The 12,930-nt window shown below is 31.1% G+C and overlaps 1 protein-coding gene across 3 annotated transcripts in view; it reads right to left on the reverse strand.

The window, feature by feature from the left end:
* Positions 1 to 12,930, reverse strand: part of LOC126812303 (zinc finger MIZ domain-containing protein 1) — a 184,840-nt gene that overhangs the window by 155,206 nt on the left and 16,704 nt on the right. For all 3 annotated transcript variants that reach the window (XM_050538632.1, XM_050538623.1, XM_056099068.1), the window contains exon 2: positions 1,090 to 1,136. The gene's annotated coding sequence lies outside the window, so the exon portion shown is untranslated. The remainder of the gene's footprint in view (positions 1 to 1,089; positions 1,137 to 12,930) is intronic.

Raw genomic sequence — 12,930 nt, forward strand, 5'->3', positions numbered from 1 at the left:
ATTTCTAACTTGAGACATAACACGCCTATTTACACTTTACAATACAGATATATTTCACTTACCAAAATAGACTATTTGTATATGTACTAACAGCCAGCTAGAAGGCTATACTGATAAGATTTTACCACTCGCCTCTGTTAGCCAGAAATATTGCCAAAATTTCTCGCCAGGAAAATTTATGCCCCTATCGCTGTATATAATCATGGTTGCACTTAAACTAATATATCTATGACAATAAAAAACACCCTCCTATATAATAAAATTTTACCTAGCTTACTGAATACAGATGGTGTTATATAATTTACAGACTTAATTCTAAAACGTTTCTTTTGATCTTTTTGCTTTTTAATTTATGAGGCATAACCCAATATGTGTAAGGCATCTTTTAGTTAAATCATATTCCTTTCAACTAATTCACAATATAATGGCTGGTGTTTCATATTAACCAAACATTTTGAAGCGATCACAGAAATATTGGATGAATTTATTATCTCTTTTTCGAACATACTGTATATTTTATGAATTTATACAAGGCAATAAATCAATAAAATATTAAGGTTGATTGAATAGTATGACTAATTTTGTAAATACATGTTTAGAAAAATTCATATAATTCATTTCAATTTTGACAGATGCTTACGCTCATAATTCATACAATTACCCATTTGAAGATTAATAGCCCATTAATAGAGTGATTCAAGTTTATAGTTGTAATAAAACCCTTGAGAGAACTACAATACAAGGGAGATAACTCTTGTTTGAATTTAATTTTAACCCATCTCCTTTCATAATTGATACTATGGTAATTAGAAAGACTCTTTTCAAAGGTTCAATGAATAATGTGTAAAATAAAGATTTAACTTCAAAGATTTCTGTAGCACTTTTAATATTTAAATGTTTTTTGTCAAACTGGCGGACGATGATCTTCAATACTGAAATCTTAATCGGGCTTTCTTTTGTCAATATTGAATGTTAACAAGATTTCCTATCCTTGGTCATGGTACAGACTGATACAAGCATTAAGTACAGTTAGAAGAGCTGACAATATCATTTGTTAAACAAAGTCACGCGTAAACAAACAAAACTCACCTGAAGAAATAGCTGAATTGTTGGTGTGTTAGCAAGTCCCCAATGACCTGTAATAAACAAATAAACATGTATATTCTCTACTCCACATGTTGAAAAAATTACTGTCAAGTTCTTGCAATTGTTGTGGTTCCCAAAAGGCATTTGAAATCTTGAGAAATAAAATACAGCTTATCTCCTGATGATTGTTTATGTTCAAAAAATCTTTCTTTTTCTCAGATTTTTTTTTTTTCTTTTAAGCAACTCAATTTATAGTTGACATTACTTCAGATAATTAATGTTTGTGTCTGCAAATTTATTGTAAAACGTGTTAAGAGCAGATTCAAAGTATCGCCACTAATGTAAACATCTTCTCGATAAACACAATCTTTTAAAATACATAATATATAACTGGAATTCAGCAAATTGACAGAAATACAAAAAATATACAATTTGATAATTCTTATTTTTATTCAGTTGCCGTGTGGCTTTGAGATGTACCTGGATGTGGCCTACTAGTACTATTTAGACATTTTTCAGATACTTTAGATAATTACATCTGCTTATAGAAACCACACTGGAGTAAATTAGGTTTCAGCCTAACAACTCATGAAATATTAAAAGCCATGATTTAATACTGCAATGTAGTGTAATTTGTTTGCGAGGTATTGACACAAATCTATGTGCATTCCATCCATAAATCAATTTGACTGATTGAATGAACAATCACATTATAGGTTTCATCAAGCGAACAGATACAATCATTCTTTTCTAATAATATCACCATTATCTTACTTATGGTCTACAACCCTCATTAAAACACTGGATAATCAATACTACAATCAATAGACACAGAGAAACAAAAGACATTTCAAAAAGCATTCACCGCTTTTCCTATTTTCATCTGACATTTATGCCAAATTTCCAACAAACTTACATCTACATTAAATAAGTAGAGGACGAGGTGTGGGTGGCACGGATTAGGAAACCCTTATCAATTTTTATATCAAAATCCTAGTCTTTTGTTAATGGTGTTGAATATATTTTGGTCGTGCATGCAAGGTTCAAATGCAACATTACTATAAAGTATAGTTGCCTATAACTTTTCTTTTCAACACTGAATCAATATCTAATTTCATCAAGTCTGCGTATTTAGATCAGATATGTCACCGAGGAACATTATTTCATTTGGCCCGAGTTACCAATAAATGATACTGATTTAGACGACCTTTGATAATTGGGACGGTTGGAAAAGATAGGCAGAAACCCAGCATCTCATAGCACCATAAAAATCAATATGTCCGCTGTTAAGTATGCCAATCTGACTGTGATTCGGGGTGTATGGTGAAGGAAGAGCAGACGGACAATTGGCAGAGTTATTGACAGATAAAGTAAAGCTGACTATTGATTTTTCAACAACTCTTGTATGAGCCATACTTAGTTTATTTGTTGTTTTGTGGATGTGCCATTTGATCATAAAATGATAAATTAACACAAATTGATCAGTCAAACTAACAACTGAGACTGACCAGTATTAATATCATAAAATGAGTTACGGTAACTGACAGCAGATCATTGCTACTTATAATACAGTCCATTTAATAATCTTCAAAGCTTACAACTTATTTATCAGCTGGACATTTTTTTAGCATACTTTATTAACTCAGATTTAACAGGACATTTTCCAGAAAAATATAATTATTTATAAAATACTTGGCACAGAATACAATGTCTGTAGTGTTTATGCAGCTTTAACTTGTACATCTTGAAAATATCTTTTTTCGTGGAATGTAAATTGACTGTTAAGAATATTTGTCAGCCAGTCAATTATAATGCCAGTCGGTTCAAACGGGCAAATATGACCAAAACATGAACCCTGAACTAGAATTATTTTATATCTTAATTAGTAAGATTATCAAGGCACATAAATATGGCCGTCATCAACAGATATCGGAAAAATTCAAAACAGCTCTTGCATTTGCCAATCTACAAAATATTACTCCAAACCAATCTACACAGTATTATTCCAAGTCAATCTACACAATATATTCCAAATCTCACACACATTTTCCTTTTCCGATAGTTTTTTCAAAGCCAATCGCACAGATTTGGGGGTATTCATTTTTCAGTGTCATTTAAGATGTAACAAAATCTCAAACAAATATTCAAACTCGAATAGTTTTTCAAGGCTACAATCAAACCAATTTGGGGTATTCGTTATTCAGTGTCAATTGAGACTCACAAAATTTGATCATTTTTCCCCCATAAGAATATTTGAAACAGTTCTTTAATTTTGCCCATCTACACACTAAAATTCATGTATTCCAAATCATAAACAAATATTGAAATATATTAATATTTTCATGAGTAATGGAAAATAGTTTTTTGTATTCCTTATCTACTGTCTGTCAAAACTAATGAAATTTGATATTTTTTTTTTACATCAACTAATATTCAAAAATAAATAAAAAATATAATAAAGGATAGGATGCCAGGCAACAAAACATGCCCACAATAGCTAAAATGTATCTACTCTTTTGAAGATAACAGGGGCACTTAAAAGACACTTAAATGGATCAGAGTAACAATAATTAAAATTTAATTGGGTTCCAATTATTCTTAGTGCTAACTCTGCAAAGAGGTATTATACAAAACATGTACCAGTAATCAGATGATGACTTTAGCTGTTGAGTTATTGGAAACTGTTGAAAATAAAGGCTGTGTGCATAGGGGTGGTAACTTAGAAACTGTCGGCTGTGGAACACTAAAAATTAATAGGGTTCATCCTCTCATGACTTCAATGCTTCACATCTAATCATGGCAAAGGGGAGGTAAGTCCTGAATGAGAGATTGTGGAGTGCTAAAATTGATTAGAGTTCAATGTAATGTGACCCCAATGCTTCACATGGAAATCTGATGAAAATTGTAGCCTCTACATAATATGTCTTTAACGAGCAAATTGTTGACAGACAGACAGGGACAATGACTATATACCCAAAACTAGGTGAACATGTGGACGGATAAAAATGAATACATCAACAGAATACAGCTTTAAATATCAATAGAAGCAAACAAACCGCAAGCAAGGAAATAATCACTTAGGGTAAACTTGTTAAGTTCAAAAAATACTTTTTAAGATAAACAAATAAATCTTGATGCAATCAGTCGGTTACATTATGCATTCTAAATGCGGATTTAGACTTGAAATTAGAGGAGTGAAAATTATCTATTGGTACAGAGATTCCATTCAATGTTATTTAGAATGAGTTTTAGTGAACATGCTAAACAAATCTACAGGTTATACAAACAGTAGAATCAACAGAATGTTAGTCAAATCTTTTAAAAACAATTTCACACAAGCGTTACACCAGGAACATGAAGATCAAATAAACCTTCTTTTTTTTTTTTCATTTGGTAGATCACGATCATCATTATAATAATTCTGCAAATATCTTTCTACTAAAGCCTATTCTGTGAAAAATAGGTTTTCCTTTTGAAAATGAATTTTTGCAATATGTACCACAATATACTTGGATGTTCTGCAATATAACTGGTTGGATTCAAAGACCATTTGGAACCCCATCTTCAATAGAGGCTTGATCTCCCCTTAACGTCCTACATGTTGTAAAACTCGCGGTCGTTGCTTCAGGAATATGTTGGAACCCAAGACCTGACCATCAACTAGAAAATCTATTATTGTACAAACAAAAAAAACAAGGAAACAGTTTCAAATAATGTTAAAAGATGTTTCAAAGTTCGACATCCAGCCTACATGTAAGTCACATATTACCCACATATTTTAGTATTTTCTTTTTCTAGAAGGACGAATTGTCACCTGACACTCCCTAAATTATACACAAAATTTTCTTCAGGTAGGTCTTGCTCATAATGTACAGGTGTTATTTTCATTGAATTATAATAGACAAGCAGTTTTTCTGAGGTTATTTAGTTGACTATTCAGTAATGAATGAAATTACTTACAGAAGATACAAATCTTATCACTGTATAATTACTACTGTAACTTGAGACACTTGCTATTTCAATTTTTTACACCTCATACCCAAACAAAAATAACGAAGCACTTATACAGGGCATTCACGTCAGATCATATTATAACTAACTTTATCCATAACAAATTTAATGATTATATTTTTATATAATATATAACATGTGCTTCTGACTTGAGCGTGTATGTACGCCCCGAAACTCTGAAAATACTAGAATATTAGGGTGTATCAAATGTGCCTTAAGAAAAACAAATACACCCGATATAATGGTCAATTTGGGAGTTTTAATGCATTTTACCTACGTGTATTCCGATAACATTTCTTTTTTACAAATTAATAGTTCAAGATGCATTACGTAAGAGCTAAATCTGCCTATTGAAGTTCTTTTATTAAGCTTCAAGTGACATATAAATTATTATTTTGACATTTATTCACATAACAAGCCCATAGTCAACTCTCTAGAACATCAGATGGCTGAATAAGACAATGTTTGCCATATCTTTGTTTATTATCATAGCAATGATACTAGACAATCGAGACTACACTATTGTGATCAGTCATAACCTCGCTTAGAACAAAGTAATTTGACTGAAAAATATTTCAATATATTCATTTTTCATTATCTATTTCTAAACTATCTTAGCAGCAATTATTCAAATCTTATATATTATTATGTATCTTACATATTTTGGGTAGAAATCCCTTTTCAACACTTTGCAAAATTATTTTAAACAAAGAGATCTTTCACTATTTCTGATAAAACTGGATAAAACTTGTCAACCAGTTTCTATAGGATTGAAAGATAATGTGGATAAGAGTAAAATATTTTAATGATATAGTACTCTGTCAACTCTCAGTAATTTTACAATTGATTAAATTAAAAAATTGTTCTTTCTTCCTTTATTGTGCCTGTATGAAAGATTTAATTTAAAACTTGTTTATAATACATAATAATAGGTAGAACACCTGCAATACCTCATTTTAAAAGAAATATACAAAACTTTCTATGAAATAATGATGTGAAATTACATCATACCTTCTTCCTAATAAATATCTGAATCTAATCCATTTTTATACCTAGATAGAAGAAGCTTAATGAAATTTTGGGCCATGTGATGATCAAATTAAAAGTTATTCCATAAGTTATTCCAGAATTTTCAAGGGTTAATTTCCAAGTTATTGCCCAGTGCATATGGAACCATACAGAGCTGCCATTTGTCACAATAAATCTATTAATTAAGCTAAATTATTTCAAATGTTACAGATTAGCTGCATAAGTTTATTGAGTGACGAAGTTTGGAACACCAATGATGTCATTATGGTTGGTTTAGGTCATGTGAGAGGCCAAAATGACAATCTTCTTATGCCCTACAATCTGATTAAAACACAGATCCTATTTCGTTTCGTTTTTTAAAGTTCAAAATTTCGTTTTACTTGTCTTTACTACACTAGAATATGGATTACTTGTTATCATTGACATGTTCTGGATGATGTGAGGGTTTAGGCAATGAATCAGTCTGTTACAGCAAGCTTTTGGCGTGTGGTGCACGGAACTGTGGCTAATCCACTAGAAACACCAATGCTGATCGGCTAATCAAATGTCTGACGTCAGAGGGTCAAAAGCCGCATGTATGACCTCAGACGCGACCTATCACTACAACCGGTAAGATCTTCATGCAGTGTAGGCCATCGAAAGTATAAAAAAAACAAAACGAAATATAGATCTGTATTTTAATCAGATTGTATGCCCTAGTGAAAAAAAAGTCTACAAATGGCTGACAATTTAAAAATTATTACAATTACAATAACAAATAAATTAACAACTATTTCAAAGAATTTAATGTCCTTCTTTATAGCTTCTTATGATTCTGACCAATAACAATAGCTTCTCTTTAATGTGATTCTACAAAGGGCAATTACTTTACATGCAATTATTGGGAATTAATGTAGCTCAACAGGCTCCATAATACAAAGCATACATGTATAAATTTCAAGTAGATCAGTTGATAACCTTTGTCACTAAAGTATTCCCATGCTTTCAAAAAGTAATCAGATTCAATTATTTCAGAAGGAATTGTTAGATATATGTTTGATGACGGACGGACCAAAAGTGCAATTAATATACAATAATATAAAAAGAATCGAACCCACTATACTAATCACATACCTCCTACTGATAAGACTTTGTCTGATTTTTTTTTTCTCTCAAATATGCCACACTCAACATAAAGAAACACATACCATTAGTACTTTTAAGAATTACTAACAAATAATGATGAGTAAAGGATACTTATAGAAATGATAGGGAGGGTTTTATTAACAGTGTCTAGTAGAATGGAATGATAACAAAAGCAAACGTGACTAAGTAAATACAGCAAGATCGTCACACAGAAGCATTTCCAGATTTGCCGGCAAAACATTTAAAAGGCAATTAGATTTATCTGCTTTCATTGGCTGTTTTTAAATTGCACTTTTACTGCCGATACAAATCGTTTCTGTTTCGCACTAGAGGTTGCTGCTAATGTAGCCTTCCCCATTCCAATTACTTGCCTTCAGTTAAACAACTTTAGCTTAATCCGCATTAAACACCCACTAAAAGCCTGGCTGCGCTCAATAATTTTAAACAAGGTGTCTTAACACTGTAGAAACAGATTTCCATTATAAATAATTCACCGTCCTCCCACATTGAGACACTGATTTCTAGTCTGATATTGTAAAGAATGAGTTTGCTTTATTTGAACAAAGAGTCTTTGTGGTGAATAAAATTTTAAACACCTAGATCATTTTCTACTGTATGTATAAATATAAGTATTTTAAAAAAATATTTGTTATAAACTGTAAAATCTGCTCTAGGCAAGATCTTAGAAGATAAATTTCCAAACGAATGACAAAGAAATAAATAGATGTAGACAAAAAAAATTTGGAGGAAAAAGAATTCATGCTTCCATTATGTGAAAATTACAATTATCGGAGAGATACATTAGTTTATAAAAAGTGTAAGCTTATAAAATGAAATGAGGTTTAAAATCCTACTTTTTAATTGTATAAAAGGTAAAATGGAAATTAACAGATATTTTTAACACAACAATTATTAAAATTGTGACCCAAAGAGTCAAACATAGGTTGCCACACACTGATCAGCAGTGAATTTTCGCTAGGCCGCTACAATCACTGATAAGGATGACATCGATGGACTTAATGAGCCACAAATATTCACTTTTTTCCTCCGACAAATTAAATTCTAAAACATTTTTTTTTATGTATAAGAAAAATAAATAAATAAATTTGGCGTATTTGTAGTTAAGAATCATTTCCTATTTAGTGTAAATGGGTATTAAAATGAGTAAAAGACTCCATTCTGCTCGAACCAGTAAGCTCTTATGTAAACAATGCATGTGCCATTGAGTCAATGATTGACGCCGCATGATGGACGTCACGTGTTGAAGGTAGTCATCTTATACAGCGATATTAGAAGACTTTCGTAATTATCTGTGAAACTGATTGAGGTTGCCAGGCAATGAAACATGGGTTCACAGCAGTTAAATCGTCCAAGAAGTTGACAAGGGTTCTCTCATATTCATTCTTTTGTAGATAAATGGGGGCATTTGCAAGACATGAACATCAATTTCATACAGATAGGATGTTAAAGTTTGTCGTCAGAGCATTCGCAAGGCTCTATAAAGTAAAACAAGGGACATAACTCTGGAAGAAATTAAAGGAAATTGTTGAAATTCAATTCTTTTCACTAACGAAGGGCCATAACTCTAGAAGAAATTGACGGAAATTGTTAATATTCAATAAGCTTCTTCATTTCACTAATTTTAATAATCAATATAAAATTAATAAAGAATGGACGATAAATTTTGTCGTTAGAGGGTTCACAGGTTTTTCCAAAGTCAAACAAGGACTATACATCTGTAAGTAATTGACCAAAATTGTTAAAATTCAATAAGCTTCTAATTAACTCTAGAAGTAATTAACAGAATTTGTTGAAATTTAAAAGGCTTAAAAATTCTTTGTTTCACTGATTTCAATAATGCATATAAATTTCATACACATCGGGTGTTAACTTTTTTTTGTTAAAAGTTCAGTAAGATCCAAAATTATGTCTAAAAGCAGCAAAATAGTCTAAAAAAGATATTGATTAACCAACAAACAAAATAGGACATATCCTTATGAGGCAATACTACATGTATATATTACACCACTGTTTCCGATTAGATCCTGTCTGTTGGTTAAAAAAAAATTGTGAAGCAAGGGCAATAATACTGTTTATCAGCATCGGCATTAGCGAGGCACAACTTTATCCAATTTGATTCCATACTCCTAAATTTGATTTTTCCTACTGAATGTAGCACATCTTTATGATGTAACAAAACTCCTGCAAAATTCATCTTTCAGACAAAGCAGTTTGTTTGTTTGTCAATAACTCTGTCAATAATCATCTGAATAGATTAGAGACTTCTACAAGATCATTTCATGAAATAAGCTGAGGCGAAGCGATATCAATGCAAAAAAAAAAGTCTTCAAAATGGATTTGTTCGCTAGTTGTTCAGCCATATCTGCCGAAATGTGTCTTTTTATGGAGAGTACATTTGATTGATAAATAAGAGAAATTTGGATATACTTAATAATCTGAACTTTGTTTGATGGACGTTTAAAGGAATTAACTAATTCTGGATTAGGACAGAAAACTAGACAATCGGATCGCATTATCAACACCCGAAATTTCACAATAAATTTTATCGTTGAATATAATAATAATAAACAAGTTTCATTGTGTATTATTGTTTTTCTTGCATGGAGTTTTTTTTATCGAAATGATGACCTCTGATAATTTCACAAGAGGTCATTATTTTCCAAAATAAAGATCATGGATGGAATCAAAGATATAATTGCACCATGGTTTGTATGACACAATAAAGCCCTGCAAGTTTCATCCAAATCAGTCAATAACTTCATACAATTAGATTAACTGGCAATTGGGGTTGAAAGGTCTGATGCACGTGCATTGTCAGTAGTAGCTTTTATTCGCCTATAAACAGTCAAGGCACATGCTAAAAGATCTAATGTTAACGCGTTTGAATTATAGTAATATTTAGATTGTCAGCACGAAAACCATGTTGTGTAAATTTTTCAATTTGCTATTTTATTAACTAATTAAGCAGTTCAGAGCAGCATGTTTTGGTTTAGTAGAATATATATCTTAAACTTTCGTGCTCACAAACTTTTTAATTCAGATTTTTGAGGTTTGGTCTAGATTTAATATTTTAAATCATCTGAATTATTGAAATTTTAATGGTATTACACATTTCAATATCCACATTGGTATGTTTTTTGGGATAAACAGGGTTTATTTAACTGGGACTAATCTAACTTTAATTAATAATGAAAAACAGATGATAAGTATGATATATATAAATATAGAATATATATAAGTACTGGTAGTGGGGTATAATGTGCATGTGTATTTATGTAATTTATATGATTGCTGCCTATATATACATGTAGTTTCAACTATGTCAACACTTGGTGTTTGATAGCAAATGATTTGTAACATCCTACATATGTTTACATTTCCTTATCAGAATTAAGAGCAGCTGTCTTGCAAAAACTATTCCCACTTTCATTATGAATTAATCAATGGCTGTGAATCAGGTTTATTTTTGTATTTTAATTTCTTGGATGAAATCATAAAGATTACTCCCTGATGATTGACAAGTAGTTTACTATATTCAACATAAATGTACATGTAATACTAGCTGTACCGAGTTTAGAACATACAATATCCAGGCACATGTTCCTGTTAGTTTTTTGAAGTTACTCAATAAATGAATCTTTTCAGATATTAAATCTCCTAATCATCATTTGCATTTTTCTGATAATATCTAACTTTTTTACTGCTTAATCCATGCTAAAATGTAATCAGATTGATTATTTAACATTTAATTAAGAACACAAATCAAAATACCAATCCTAGATAAGCTCCCGGCTTGGATTCTGTTCCCTTTTTGACCATTTTATGTGTATATGAGGATATTGAATGTTGACAAATTTTCAATTCATCTTATCTTTGTAAATATTAAATGGAATTAAACTTTATAATTGTAGTTTGCAAGAGATTAAACATTCCTAAAATAACAATCAAAGACTTTAAGCTACATATTTAAATAGAAACTTAACCCATCTTCTGTATAATGTTTTTTGTATTGATATATCTATCTTGATCTTTATATTTTGATATTATTCAAACGATTTTTCTTAAAGTCTATAACTTTCCAGATCTTCGTTTTTCCTGTTGGCCAACAGCCTCTGACGATCGTGTCCATTAGTAAATTACTGACAACCGTTTCAATTTAAAGCCGTGAATATTTTCATTATCGATGATTCTCGACACCACTCTTTCCACTATAGTGCATCCGGAGTGAAATTGAATGCTTTGAAAGAAATGAAAAAAGATCGGAGATGTTTCGCGCGAGAAAAGGGGAAAGATATTTCTATTTGATATCTCCCATGATAATAACACTGATTAACCTTGTATCTTTACCAATAATGTGTGAATCATAAAATCATTTGGAATAATAAGTCCGCTAACGAATGACCTTGTCTTAAACGTCAACCAAGCCACCATCCAATTACACAAATTTGTTTATTCAAAGGGTAAGATGTGATCAATTTGAACAAATGATCTTCAACAAGCAGGAGGGTAAATTACAACTAATAGATTGTAGGCCAGGAATCGTATCAAATGCCTGCCTGCGTTAGCTGTCCAACAAATTAACTAATTGCGTAAGCATGTTTATTTAATGCTGAACAAAGTCTGAAATAGCTTCTTTGTCTCAGTAAATTTATTGACTCTTTGCTAGAAAATTATTAAACCTTGGTTTAATAAAACGGAGCAGATGTAGTGCAATTGCATTTTCTGCACTAGGTGAATTAAAGCTTTTGCCTCTGGTTTTTGATCGATATCAACCCAGTCCCGGTGTGGGTCAATGACAGATTGTTGACATTTACATTATCTGCTGAAGTTTGACTCAACCTTTTTCGGACCAGAAAAAAATCATGAATACCAAACAGAATTAATTGAGTCTTGGAAAATTATCTAATAATTTTTGCAATTCTATTGAATTTCTAACATAATTTAATGATTAGATACCCAGTGTAGCATTGTATCAAAGATGACATAATCAAATATTATTTAATAATAAAAAGGCATGTGAGTCATTTTTCTTCTTCAACTTCCACAACAAATCACATTAAATAACCCAATCATTCTGTTTAAAAAGTTATTTTGTACTCATTCATAACCTAAGTGCTCAAAAAGGATTCCCACTTTAATGCAATTTATCAAGAAAGGAGCTTCTTTGTATGCTTAGTTTAATAAATAAGCCTCAATATCCCTCATAATATTATCATCCTTTTATTTTCTAAATATATTTAACCTCTTGAGTGAGCCGCCAGTCATAAATCAGTCTGTTTTGTTAAGGTGGCTAAGTAAATACCACAGACAGACTAGATGTGAAAGAAAGCTCTGCCCTATTTTATTGAAACTATAGACAGCTAAAATATGTGCTACAATAACTGAACCAGCCAGGCCAGAATACAATTTCCAGATTGCCTTTTCAGGTCAGTAGATAAAGGGAGACTACTCCAATCTAACACTGAAGTCCAGCTAAAATGTGTGTTGCACATTTTTTGATAGTACAAAAAGAAATGGACTTAAAATTTCTTAAACAATTCCAATGGGTACATTTTTAAAATAACACATTTGGGTTTTTGAGGATTTCTTTCTTTTAATTTTAAATTTAAAGCGTATAAGAAAGAGTGCAACTTTTTCCTGGACAGGGAATCCGCACTA

The sequence above is a fragment of the Patella vulgata genome, chromosome 2 (genome assembly GCF_932274485.2).
Source record: "Patella vulgata chromosome 2, xgPatVulg1.2, whole genome shotgun sequence".
In the NCBI taxonomy this organism is placed as follows: domain Eukaryota; kingdom Metazoa; phylum Mollusca; class Gastropoda; family Patellidae; genus Patella; species Patella vulgata.